This window comes from Bombina bombina, chromosome 3, assembly GCF_027579735.1.
Source record: "Bombina bombina isolate aBomBom1 chromosome 3, aBomBom1.pri, whole genome shotgun sequence".
In the NCBI taxonomy this organism is placed as follows: Eukaryota; Metazoa; Chordata; class Amphibia; order Anura; family Bombinatoridae; genus Bombina; species Bombina bombina.
Genome location: NC_069501.1, coordinates 508,690,406 through 508,702,599, shown reverse-complemented (window position 1 = coordinate 508,702,599; position 12,194 = coordinate 508,690,406).

Here is a 12,194-nt window from a genome sequence, read left to right as displayed (position 1 = left end):
AAAAGAGGGCGGGCCGTGGACTGATCACACTACAGAAGAAAGGAATTTATCAGGTAAGCATAAATTAAGTTCTCTTCTGTTAAGTGTGATCAGTCCACGGGTCATCATTACTTCTGGGATACCAATACCAAAGCAAAAGTACACGGATGACGGGAGGGATAGGCAGGCTCTTTATACAGAAGGAACCACTGCCTGAAGAACCTTTCTCCCAAAAATAGCCTCCGATGAAGCAAAAGTGTCAAATTTGTAAAATTTGGAAAAAGTATGAAGCGAAGACCAAGTTGCAGCCTTGCAAATCTGCTCAACAGAGGCCTCATTCTTGAAGGCCCAAGTGGAAGCCACAGCTCTAGTAGAATGAGCTGTAATTCTTTCAGGAGGCTGCTGTCCAGCAGTCTCATAAGCTAAACGAATTATGCTACGAAGCCAAAAAGAAAGAGAGGTAGCAGAAGCTTTTTGACCTCTCCTCTGACCAGAGTAAACGACAAACAGAGAAGACGTTTGTCGAAATTCCTTAGTTGCCTGTAAGTAAAATTTTAGAACACGGACTACATCCAGGTTGTGCAGTAGACGTTCCTTCTTCGAAGAAGGATTTGGGCACAAAGAAGGAACAACAATCTCTTGATTGATATTCCTGTTAGTAACTACCTTAGGTAAGAACCCAGGTTTAGTACGCAGAACTACCTTATCCGAATGAAAAATCAAATAAGGAGAATCACAATGTAAGGCTGATAATTCAGAGACTCTTCGAGCCGAGGAAATAGCCATTAAAAATAGAACTTTCCAAGATAACTTTATATCAATGGAATGAAGGGGTTCAAACGGAACGCCCTGTAAAACATTAAGAACAAGGTTTAAACTCCATGGTGGAGCAACAGTTTTAAACACAGGCTTAATCCTGGCCAAAGCCTGACAAAAAGCCTGGACGTCAGGAACTTCTGACAGACGTTTATGTAACAGAATGGACAGAGCTGAGATCTGTCCCTTTAATGAACTAGCAGATAAACCCTTTTCTAAACCTTCTTGTAGAAAAGACAATATCCTAGGAATCCTAACCTTACTCCAAGAGTAACCTTTGGATTCACACCAATATAGGTATTTACACCATATCTTATGGTAAATCTTTCTGGTAACAGGTTTCCTAGCCTGTATTAAGGTATCAATAACTGACTCAGAAAACCCACGTCTTGATAAAATCAAGCGTTCAATTTCCAAGCAGTCAGCTTCAGAGAAGTTAGATTTTGATGTTTGAAAGGACCCTGTATCAGAAGGTCCTGTTTCAGAGGTAGAGACCAAGGTGGACAGGATGACATGTCCACCAGGTCTGCATACCAAGTCCTGCGTGGCCATGCAGGTGCTATTAGAATCACTGATGCTCTCTCCTGTTTGATTCTGGCAATCAATCGAGGAAGCATCGGGAAGGGTGGAAACACGTAAGCCATCCTGAAGTCCCAAGGTGCTGTCAGGGCATCTATCAGGACTGCTCCTGGATCCCTGGATCTGGACCCGTAACGAGGAAGCTTGGCGTTCTGTCGAGACGCCATGAGATCTATCTCTGGTTTGCCCCAACGTCGAAGTATTTGGGCAAAGACCTCCGGATGAAGTTCCCACTCCCCCGGATGAAAAGTCTGACGACTTAAGAAATCCGCCTCCCAGTTCTCCACTCCCGGGATGTGGATTGCTGACAGGTGGCAAGAGTGAGACTCTGCCCAGCGAATTATCTTTGATACTTCCATCATAGCTAGGGAGCTTCTTGTCCCTCCCTGATGGTTGATGTAAGCTACGGTCGTGATGTTGTCCGACTGAAACCTGATGAACCCCCGAGTTGTCAACTGGGGCCAAGCCAGGAGGGCATTGAGAACTGCTCTCAATTCCAGAATGTTTATTGGCAGGAGACTCTCCTCCTGACTCCATTGTCCCTGAGCCTTCAGAGAATTCCAGACGGCACCCCAACCTAGAAGGCTGGCGTCTGTTACAATTGTCCAGTCTGGTCTGCTGAATGGCATCCCCCTGGACAGATGTGGCCGAAAAAGCCACCATAGAAGAGAATTTCTGGTCTCTTGATCCAGATTCAGAGAAGGGGACAAGTCTGAGTAATCCCCATTCCACTGACTTAGCATGCACAGTTGCAGTGGTCTGAGGTGTAAGCGTGCAAAGGGTACTATGTCCATTGCCGCTACCATTAAGCCGATTACCTCCATGCATTGAGCCACTGACGGGTGTTGAATGGAATGAAGGGTGCGGCAAGCACTTTGAAGTCTTGTTAGCCTGTCCTCTGTCAGGTAAATCTTCATTTCTACAGAATCTATAAGAGTCCCCAGGAAGGGAACTCTTGTGAGTGGAACGAGTGAACTTTTCTTTTCGTTCACCTTCCATCCATGTGACCTTAGAAATGCCAGTACTAACTCTGTATGAGACTTGGCAGTTTGAAAGCTTGAAGCTTGTATCAGAATGTCGTCTAGGTATGGAGCTACCGAGATTCCCCGCGGTCTTAGTACCGCCAGAAGAGCACCCAGAACCTTTGTGAAGATTCTCGGAGCGGTAGCCAATCCGAATGGAAGAGCCACAAACTGGTAATGCCTGTCTAGGAAGGCAAACCTTAGGTACCGGTAATGATCTTTGTGAATCGGTATGTGAAGGTAAACATCTTTTAAATCTACAGTGGTCATGTACTGACCCTCTTGGATCATAGGTAAAATTGTCCGAATAGTCTCCATCTTGAACGATGGAACTCTTAGGAATTTGTTTAGGATCTTTAAGTCCAGGATTGGTCTGAAAGTTCCCTCTTTTTTGGGAACCACAAACAGATTTGAGTAAAACCCCTGTCCCTGTTCCGACCGTGGAACTGGATGGATTACTCCCATTAACAAGAGCTCTTGTACGCAGCGTAGAAACGCCTCTTTCTTTGTCTGGATTGTTGACAACCTTGACAGATGAAATCTCTCTCTTGGAGGAGAGTATTTGAAGTCCAGAAGGTATCCCTGAGATATTATCTCTAGCGCCCAGGGATCCTGGACATCTCTTGCCCAAGCCTGGGCGAAGAGAGAAAGTCTGCCCCCCACTAGATCCGATCCCGGATCGGGGGCCCTCAATTCATGCTGTTTTAGGGGCAGCAGCAGGTTTCCTGGTCTGCTTGCCCTTGTTCCAGGACTGGTTAGGTTTCCAGCCTTGTCTGTAGCGAGCAACAGCTCCTTCCTGTTTTGGTGCAGAGGAAGTTGATGCTGCTCCTGCTTTGAAATTACGAAAGGAACGAAAATTAGACTGTCTAGCCTTAGCTTTGGCTTTGTCCTGAGGCAGGGCATGGCCTTTACCTCCTGTAATGTCAGCGATAATCTCTTTCAACCCGGGCCCGAATAAGGTCTGCCCTTTGAAAGGTATATTAAGCAATTTAGACTTAGAAGTAACATCAGCTGACCAGGATTTTAGCCACAGCGCCCTGCGTGCCTGAATGGCGAATCCTGAATTCTTCGCCGTAAGTTTAGTTAGATGTACTACGGCCTCCGAAATGAATGAATTAGCTAGTTTAAGGACTCTAAGCCTGTCCGTAATGTCGTCCAGAGTAGCTGAACTAATGTTCTCTTCCAGAGACTCAATCCAGAATGCCGCTGCAGCCGTGATCGGCGCAATGCATGCAAGGGGTTGCAATATAAAACCTTGTTGAACAAACATTTTCTTAAGGTAACCCTCTAATTTTTTATCCATTGGATCTGAAAAAGCACAGCTATCCTCCACCGGGATAGTGGTACGCTTAGCTAAAGTAGAAACTGCTCCCTCCACCTTAGGGACCGTTTGCCATAAGTCCCGTGTGGTGGCGTCTATTGGAAACATTTTTCTAAATATCGGAGGGGGTGAGAACGGCACACCGGGTCTATCCCACTCCTTAGTAACAATTTCAGTAAGTCTCTTAGGTATAGGAAAAACCTCAGTACTCGCCGGTACCGCAAAATATTTATCCAACCTACACATTTTCTCTGGTATTGCAACTGTGTTACAATCATTCAGAGCCGCTAACACCTCCCCTAGTAATACACGGAGGTTTTCCAGCTTAAATTTAAAATTTGAAATATCTGAATCCAGTCTGTTTGGATCAGAACCGTCACCCACAGAATGAAGTTCTCCGTCCTCATGTTCTGCCACCTGTGACGCAGTGTCTGACATGGCCCTAATATTATCAGCACACTCTGTTCTCACCCCAGAGTGATCACGCTTACCTCTTAGTTCTGGTAATTTAGCCAAAACTTCAGTCATAACAGTAGCCATATCTTGTAATGTGATTTGTAATGGCCGCCCAGATGTACTCGGCGCTACAATATCACGCACCTCCCGAGCGGGAGATGCAGGTACTGACACGTGAGGCGAGTTAGTCGGCATAACTCTCCCCTCGTTGTTTGGTGAAATTTGTTCAATTTGTACAGATTGACTTTTATTTAAAGTAGCATCAATACAGTTAGTACATAAATTTCTATTGGGCTCCACTTTGGCATTGCAACAAATGACACAGGTATCTTCCTCAGAATCAGACATGTTTAACACACTAGCAAATAAACTTGCAACTTGGAATACAATTCAATTAGAATATTATTAAAAACGTACTGTGCCTTTAAGAAGCACAGAAGATCTATGACAGTTGAAAATTAATAAATTGAAACAGTTATAGCCTCAATCCTTGTAAACAACACAACTTTAGCAAAGGTTTAATCCCATTAGCAAAGATAACAAATTCTGAAAGCAGGAAAAAAATTACAGAATAAACGTTTTTTATCTCAGTCAACTATAATTCTCACAGCTCTGCTGAGAGAAATTACCTCCCTCAAAATAAGTTTTGAATACCCCTGAGTTCTGTAGAGATGAACCGGATCATGCAGGAAATACAATGAGCTGCTGACTGAAATTTCTGATGCGTAGCAAAGGCGCCAAAAAAACGGCCCCTCCCCCTCACACACAGCAGTGAGAGAGAACAGAAACTGTCAGAAAAAAGATTAAGCAACTGCCAAGTGGAAAAATAGTGCCCAAACATTTATTCACTCAGTACCTCAGCAAATGAAAACGATTTTACATTCCAGCAAAAACGTTAAACATAATTTCTAGTTATTAAACAGCTTTATGTACTTCTTACAGTGTAATTCTAGTGAAGTACCATTCCCCAGAATACTGAAGTGTAAAGTATACATACATGGCATTATATCGGTATGGCAGGATTTTCTCATCAATTCCATTGTCAGAAAATAAAAACTGCTACATACCTCTATGCAGATTCATCTGCCCGCTGTCCCCTGATCTGAAGTTTACCTCTCCTCAGATGGCCGAGAAACAGCAATATGATCTTAACTACTCCGGCTAAAATCATAGCAAAAACTCTGGTAGATTCTTCTTCAAACTCTGCCAGAGAGGTAATAACACACTCCGGTGCTATTTTAAAATAACAAACTTTTGATTGAAGATATAAAACTAAGTATAATCACCATAGTCCTCTCACACATCCTATCTAATCGTTGGGTGCAAGAGAATGACTGGGAGTGACGTAGAGGGGAGGAGCTATATGCAGCTCTGCTGGGTGAATCCTCTTGCACTTCCTGTTGGGGAGGAGTAATATCCCAGAAGTAATGATGACCCGTGGACTGATCACACTTAACAGAAGAAATAAATTACTGCACATACCTCATTTGTTGCAGGGGAGCCCTGCATGCTATTCCCCTTCTCTGAAGTTACCTCACTCCTCAGATGAGAAACAGCCAGTGGATCTTAGTTACGTCTGCTAAGACCATAGAAAAAATCCCAGGCAGATTCTTCTTCTAATACTGCCTGAGAATAAACAGCACACTCCGGTGCCATTTAAAAATAACAAACTTTTGATTGTAGAAATAAACTAAGTTAAAAAACACCACAGATCTCTCACAGCTTCCTTTTTAGTTAGGCTGCAAGAGAATGACTGAGTATGATATGTGAGGGGAGGAGCTATATAGCAGCTCTGCTGGGTAATTCTCTTGCAGTTTCCTGTTGGGAAGAGATATATTCCATAAGTAATGGATGACCCGTGGACTGACTACACTTAACAGGAGAAATAAACTCTTGATTGAAGATAAACTAAATAAAAACACCACATCTCTCTAGCTACTTCCTTTCTTGTCGAGAGCTGCAAGAGAATGACTGGGAGTGGCAGTTGGAGGAGGAGCTATATAGACAGCTCTGCTGTGGGTAATCCTCTTGCAGCTTCCTGTTGGGAAGGAGAATATACCACAAGTAATGGATGATCCGTGGACTGGATACACCTTACAAGAGAAATAGGCACATTCAAATAAAATGTATGGCACATTAAAGTCATTTTTTTCTTTAAACATGTATCATGGAGTTAATATAATTATATGTAAGGGAACGTTAAAAGTGATCATAAATCCTTGAGTTTCAAAAACACTAAGATTTGCCATCACTAAAAATAAAGACCACCTTCATACAACATTTAAAAAGAAAAAAAAAAACACGTTTGAAAAATGTGCCTTTATTTTGCTGCGGCTTCACTGCTTAAATCCTAGCATTTTTGAAACACTAGAATTTATCATCACTTTAAAACAGAATTTACACTTACTGATAAATGTATTTCCTTCGGGCTAATGAGAGTCTATAGCTTCATATTATGTGGGATATATTCAGCCTATCAGGAAGAGAACATTTACAGAGCTTTAGTCCCTCCCACTTCCTCTACCTCTCCAATTTACATATAGCTGAGTAGAGGAGACCGAAAAAAAAGGAAATTTATGCTTACATGATAAATTAATTTCTTTTACGATATAGTACACGGGTTTCATCCTTTACTTGTGGGATATATTCCTCCTGCTAACAGGAAGTGGCAAAGAGCACCACAGCAGAGCTGCTATATAGCTGCTCCCCTAACTCCTCCCCCTAGTCATTCGACCGAAGGTATAGGAAGAGAAAGGTTAAGAACTAACAAGGTGCAGAGGTGACTGAAGTTTATAAAAAAAAATAAATCCTGTCCCAAAATGACAGGGTGGGCCATGGACTCAGTATATCGTAAAAACAGAATTTATGCTTACCTGATAAATTTATTTCTCCTACGGTGTGTCCGGTCCACGGCTTCATCCTTACTTGTGGGATATTCTCTTCCCCTACAGGAAATGGCAAAGAGCACACAGCAAGAGCTGTCCATATAGCCCCCCTCTGGCTCCGCCCCCCAGTCATTCGACCGAAGGTTAGGAGAAAAAGGAGAAACCATAAGGTGCCATGGAGACTGTAGTGTAAATAAAAATAAAAATTTTAAACCTGACTAAAAGCCAGGGCGGCCCGTGGACCGGAAACACCGTAGGAGAAAGAAATTTATCAGGTAAGCATAAATTCTGTTTTCTCCTACATTGGTGTGTCCGGTCCACGGCTTCATCCTTACTTGTGGGAACCAATACCAAAGCTTTAGGACACGGATGAAGGGAGGGAACAAGTCAGGTAACCTAAACGGAAGGCACCACTGCTTGCAAAACCTTTCTCCCAAAAACAGCCTCCGAAGAAGCAAAAGTATCGAATTTGTAAAATTTGGCATAAGTATGCAGAGAAGACCAAGTCTCTGCCTTACAGATCTGTTCAACAGAATCCTCATTCTTGAAAGCCCATGTGGAAGCCACAGCTCTAGTAGAGTGAGCTGTAATTCGTTCAGGAGGCTGCCGGCCGGCAGTCTCTAAGGCCAAACGGATGATGCTTTTCAGCCAAAAGGAAAGAGGTAGCAGTAGCTTTCTGACCTCTCCTCTTACCAGAATAGACGACAAACAAAGAAGATGTCTGTCTGAAATCCTTCGTTGCTTCTAAATAGAATTTCAAAGCACGAACTACATCTAAATTATGTAACAAACATTCCTTCTTCGAAACTGGATTCGGACACAGAGAAGGAACCACTATTTCCTGGTTAATATTCCTGTTGGAAACCACTTTTGGAAGAAAACCAGGCTTTGTACGTAAAACTACCTTATCTGTATGGAATACCAGATAGGGTGAAACACACTGCAAAGCAGACAATTCCGAAACTCTTCTAGCAGAAGAAATAGCAACCAAAAACAGAACTTTCCAAGATAGTAAACTTAATATCTATGGAATGTAAGGGTTCAAACGGAACCCCTTGAAGAACTGAAATAACTAAATTTAGACTCCATGGAGAAGTCAAAGGTCTGTAGACAGGCTTGATTCTGACTAAAGCCTGTACAAACATCTGTACATCTGGCACGGCTGCCAGACGTTTGTGCAACAAAAACAGACAGAACAGATATCTGTCCTTTTAGAGAACTAGCTGACAAACCTTTATCCAAACCCTCTTGGAGAAAGGAAAGTATCCTCGGAATTTTAATTTTACTCCTAGAGTATCCCTTGAAATCGCACCAACAGATATATTTTTTCCATATCTTATGGTAAATTTTCCTAGTCACAGGCTTCCTGGCCTGAATCAAGAGTATCTATAACCGAATCTGAAAACCCACGCTTAGATAGAATCAAGCGTTCAATTTCCAAGCAGTCAGTTGCAGAGAGACTAGATTTGGATGTTCGAATGGACCTTGTACTAGAAGATCCTGTCTCAAAGGTAGCTTCCATGGTGGAGCCGCTGACATATTCACCAGGTCTGCATACCAAGTCCTGCGTGGCCACGCAGGAGCTATCAGAATCACCGAGGCCTTCTCCTGTTTGATCCTGGCTACAAGCCTGGGAAGGAGAGGGAACGGTGGAAACACATAAGCTAGATTGAACGACCAAGGCGCCACCAATGCATCCACTAGTGTCGCCTTGGGATCCCTGGATCTGGACCCGTATCGAGGAACCTTGGAGTTCTGACGAGATGCCATCAGATCCATATCTGGAGTGCCCCATAGTTGAGTTAACTGGGCAAAGACCTCCGGGTGGAGTTCCCACTCCCCCGGATGGAAAGTCTGAAAACTCAAATAATCCGCCTCCCAGTTGTCTACTCCTGGGATGTGAATTGCAGATAGATGGCAGGAGTGATCCTCCGCCCATTTGATGATCTTGGATACCTCTCTCATCGCCAGGAACTCTTTGTTCCTCCCTGATGATGTACGCTACAGTCGTCATGTTGTCCGACTGAAAACTTATGAATCTGGCCTTCGCTAGTTGAGGCCAAGTCAGGAGCGCATTGAGTATCGCTCTCAGTTCCAAAATGTTTATCGGGAGAAGAGACTCTTCCCGAGACCATAGACCCTGAGCTTTCAGGGAGTCCCAGACCGCGCCCCAGCCTAAGAGACTGGTGTCGGTCGTGACTATGACCCACTCTGGTCTGCGGAAACTCATTCCCTGAGACAGGTGATCCTGAGTCAACCACCAGCGGAGTGAGTCTCTGGTTACCTGGTCTACTTGAATCTGGGGAGACAAGTCTGCATAATCCCCATTCCACTGTTTGAGCATGCACAGTTGCAATGGTCTTGAGGAATAGATTGAAGAACTTAACAAGCATTTAGAAGCTTTAACTTCCTGACCTCTGTCAGAAATATCTTCATTTCTACAGAATCTATTATTGTACCCAGAAAAGGAACCCTTGTGGACGGGGACAGGGAACTCTTTTCTACGTTCACCTTCCACCCGTGAGACCTGAGAAAGGCTAAGACAATGTCTGTATGAGCCCTTGCTTTGGAAAGAGACGACACTTGGATTAGAATGTCGTCTAGGTAAGGTGCTACAGCAATGCCCCTCGGCCTTAGAACCGCTAGAAGGGACCCTAGCACCTTTGTGAAAATTCTGGGAGCAGTGGCTAAACCGAATGGAAGAGCCACAAACTGGTAATGTTTGTCCAGAAAGGCGAACCTCAGGAACTGATGATGATCTTTGTGGATAGGAAAATGCAGGTACGCATCCTTTAAGTCCACGGTAGTCATATATTGACCCTCCTGGATTGTTGGTAAAATCGTCCGAATGGTTTCCATTTTGAATGATGGAACTCTGAGGAATTTGTTTAGAATTTTTAAATCCAGAATTGGCCTGAAGGTTCCCTCTTTTTTGGGAACTACAAACAGGTTTGAGTAAAACCCCAGACCTTGTTCCGCTGTTGGAACTGGGTGTATCACTCCCATCTTTAATAGGTCTCCTACGCAATGTAAGAATGCCTGTCTCTTTATCTGGTCTGAAGATAAGCGAGACATGTGGAACCTTCCCCTTTGAGGAAGTTCCTTGAACTCTAGAAGATACCCCTGAGAGACAATTTCTATATGACTACCGTGGACTTAAAGGATGCATACCTGCATATTCCTATCCACAAAGATCATCATCAGTTCCTGAGGTTCGCCTTTCTGGACAAACATTACCAGTTCGTGGCTCTTCCATTCGGTTTAGCCACTGCTCCCAGAATTTTCAGGGATCCGGAACATCTCTTGCCCAAGCCTGAGCAAAGAGAGAAAGTCTGCCCCCTACTAGATCCGGTCCCGGATCGGGGGCTACCCCTTCATGCTGTCTTGGTAGCAGCAGCAGGCTTCTTGGCCTGTTTACCCTTGTTCCAGCCTTGCAATGGTTTCCATGCTGGTTTAGGCTGGGAAGCGTTACCCTCTTGTCTAGAGGCTGCAGAGTTAGGAGCCGGTCCGTTCCTGAAATTGCGAAAGGAACGAAAATTAGATTTATTCTTAGCCTTGAAAGGCCTATCCTGTGGGAGGGCATGGCCCTTTACCCCAGTGATGTCTGAAATAATCTCCTTCAATTCTGGCCCAAAAAGGGTCTTACCCTTGAAAGGAATATTAAGCAATTTTGTTTTGGACGACACATCCGCCGACCAAGATTTTAGCCAAAGCGCCCTGCGTGCCACTATTGCAAAACCTGAATTTTTCGCCGCTAATTTTGCGAATTGAAAAGCGGCATCCAAAATAAAGGAATTAGCCAACTTTAGTGCCTGAATTCTGTCCATGACTTCATCATATGGAGTCTCCTTTTGGAGCGAATTTTCTAGTTCCTCAAATCAAAAAGACGCCGCCGTGGTGACAGGAATAATGCACGAAATTGGTTGAAGGAAACCTTGCTGAACAAATATCTTTTTAAGCAATCCTTCCAATTTTTTATCCATAGGATCTTTGAAAGCGCAACTGTCCTCAATAGGAATAGTTGTGCGCTTGGCTAACGTTGAAACTGCCCCCTCTACCTTAGGGACCGTTTGCCATGCGTCCCTTCTGGGGTCGACAATGGGGAACATTTTCTTAAATATAGGAGGGGGAACAAAAAAGGTACACCTGGCTTCTCCCACTCCTTAGTCACTATGTCTGCCACCCTCTTGGGTATCGGAAAAGCATCAGAGTGCACTGGGACCTCTAAGAATTTGTCCATTTTGCACAACTTCTCTGGAATCAAAGAATCACAATCATCTAGAGTAGCTAGCACCTCCTTAAGCAGGGTGCGGAGATGTTCTAGCTTAAATTTAAATGCCACGATATCAGGTTCTGCCTGCTGAGAAACTTTTCCTGAATCAGAGATTTCTCCCTCAGACAGACCCTCCCTCACTGTCAACTCAGATTGATGAGAGGGTATAACAGATAAATTATCGTCAGCCCCAACTTGCTCATCTTCTGTATTTAAAACTGAGCAATCACGCTTTCTGGGAAATGCTGGCAGCTTGGATAAAAGATTTGCTATAGGATTATCCATTACTGCTGTTAATTGCTGCATAGTAACAAGCATTGGCGCGCTAGATGTACTAGGTATCGCCTGCGCGGGCAAAACTGGTGTTGACATAGAGAGGATGATGAACTATCCCCACTACCTTCATTTAAAGAATCATCTTGGGCAACATTATTAAATGTGACAGTACCGTCCTTACTTTGTTTGGACGCCATGGCACAATTCGCACATACATTTAATGGGGGAACCACCTTGGCTTCCATACACACAGAACATATGCTATCTGAAGGTACAGACATGTTAGACAGATTTAGGCAGGCTATTAATGCAATAAATTAAATTTAAACAAAAAACGTTATTGTCTCTAATAAAGAGCACACTATTTCTGAAAGATCGAAAAACTATCAAAGAAACGTCCGATCTTTATGAAAATTACACCCTAGTGTCTTAATGCCTTGAAAGTATTACACCCCAAATTTCAAGTCTCTAACCCCAAAAATGAGCAAACCGGAGTACAAATTACTGCTTTAACCGCACTACAGTCCCTGCTACAGCCTTGCTGCGGCTTTTAACTTTCTTTAGGGGTTATTCTCCACAGTAATAAG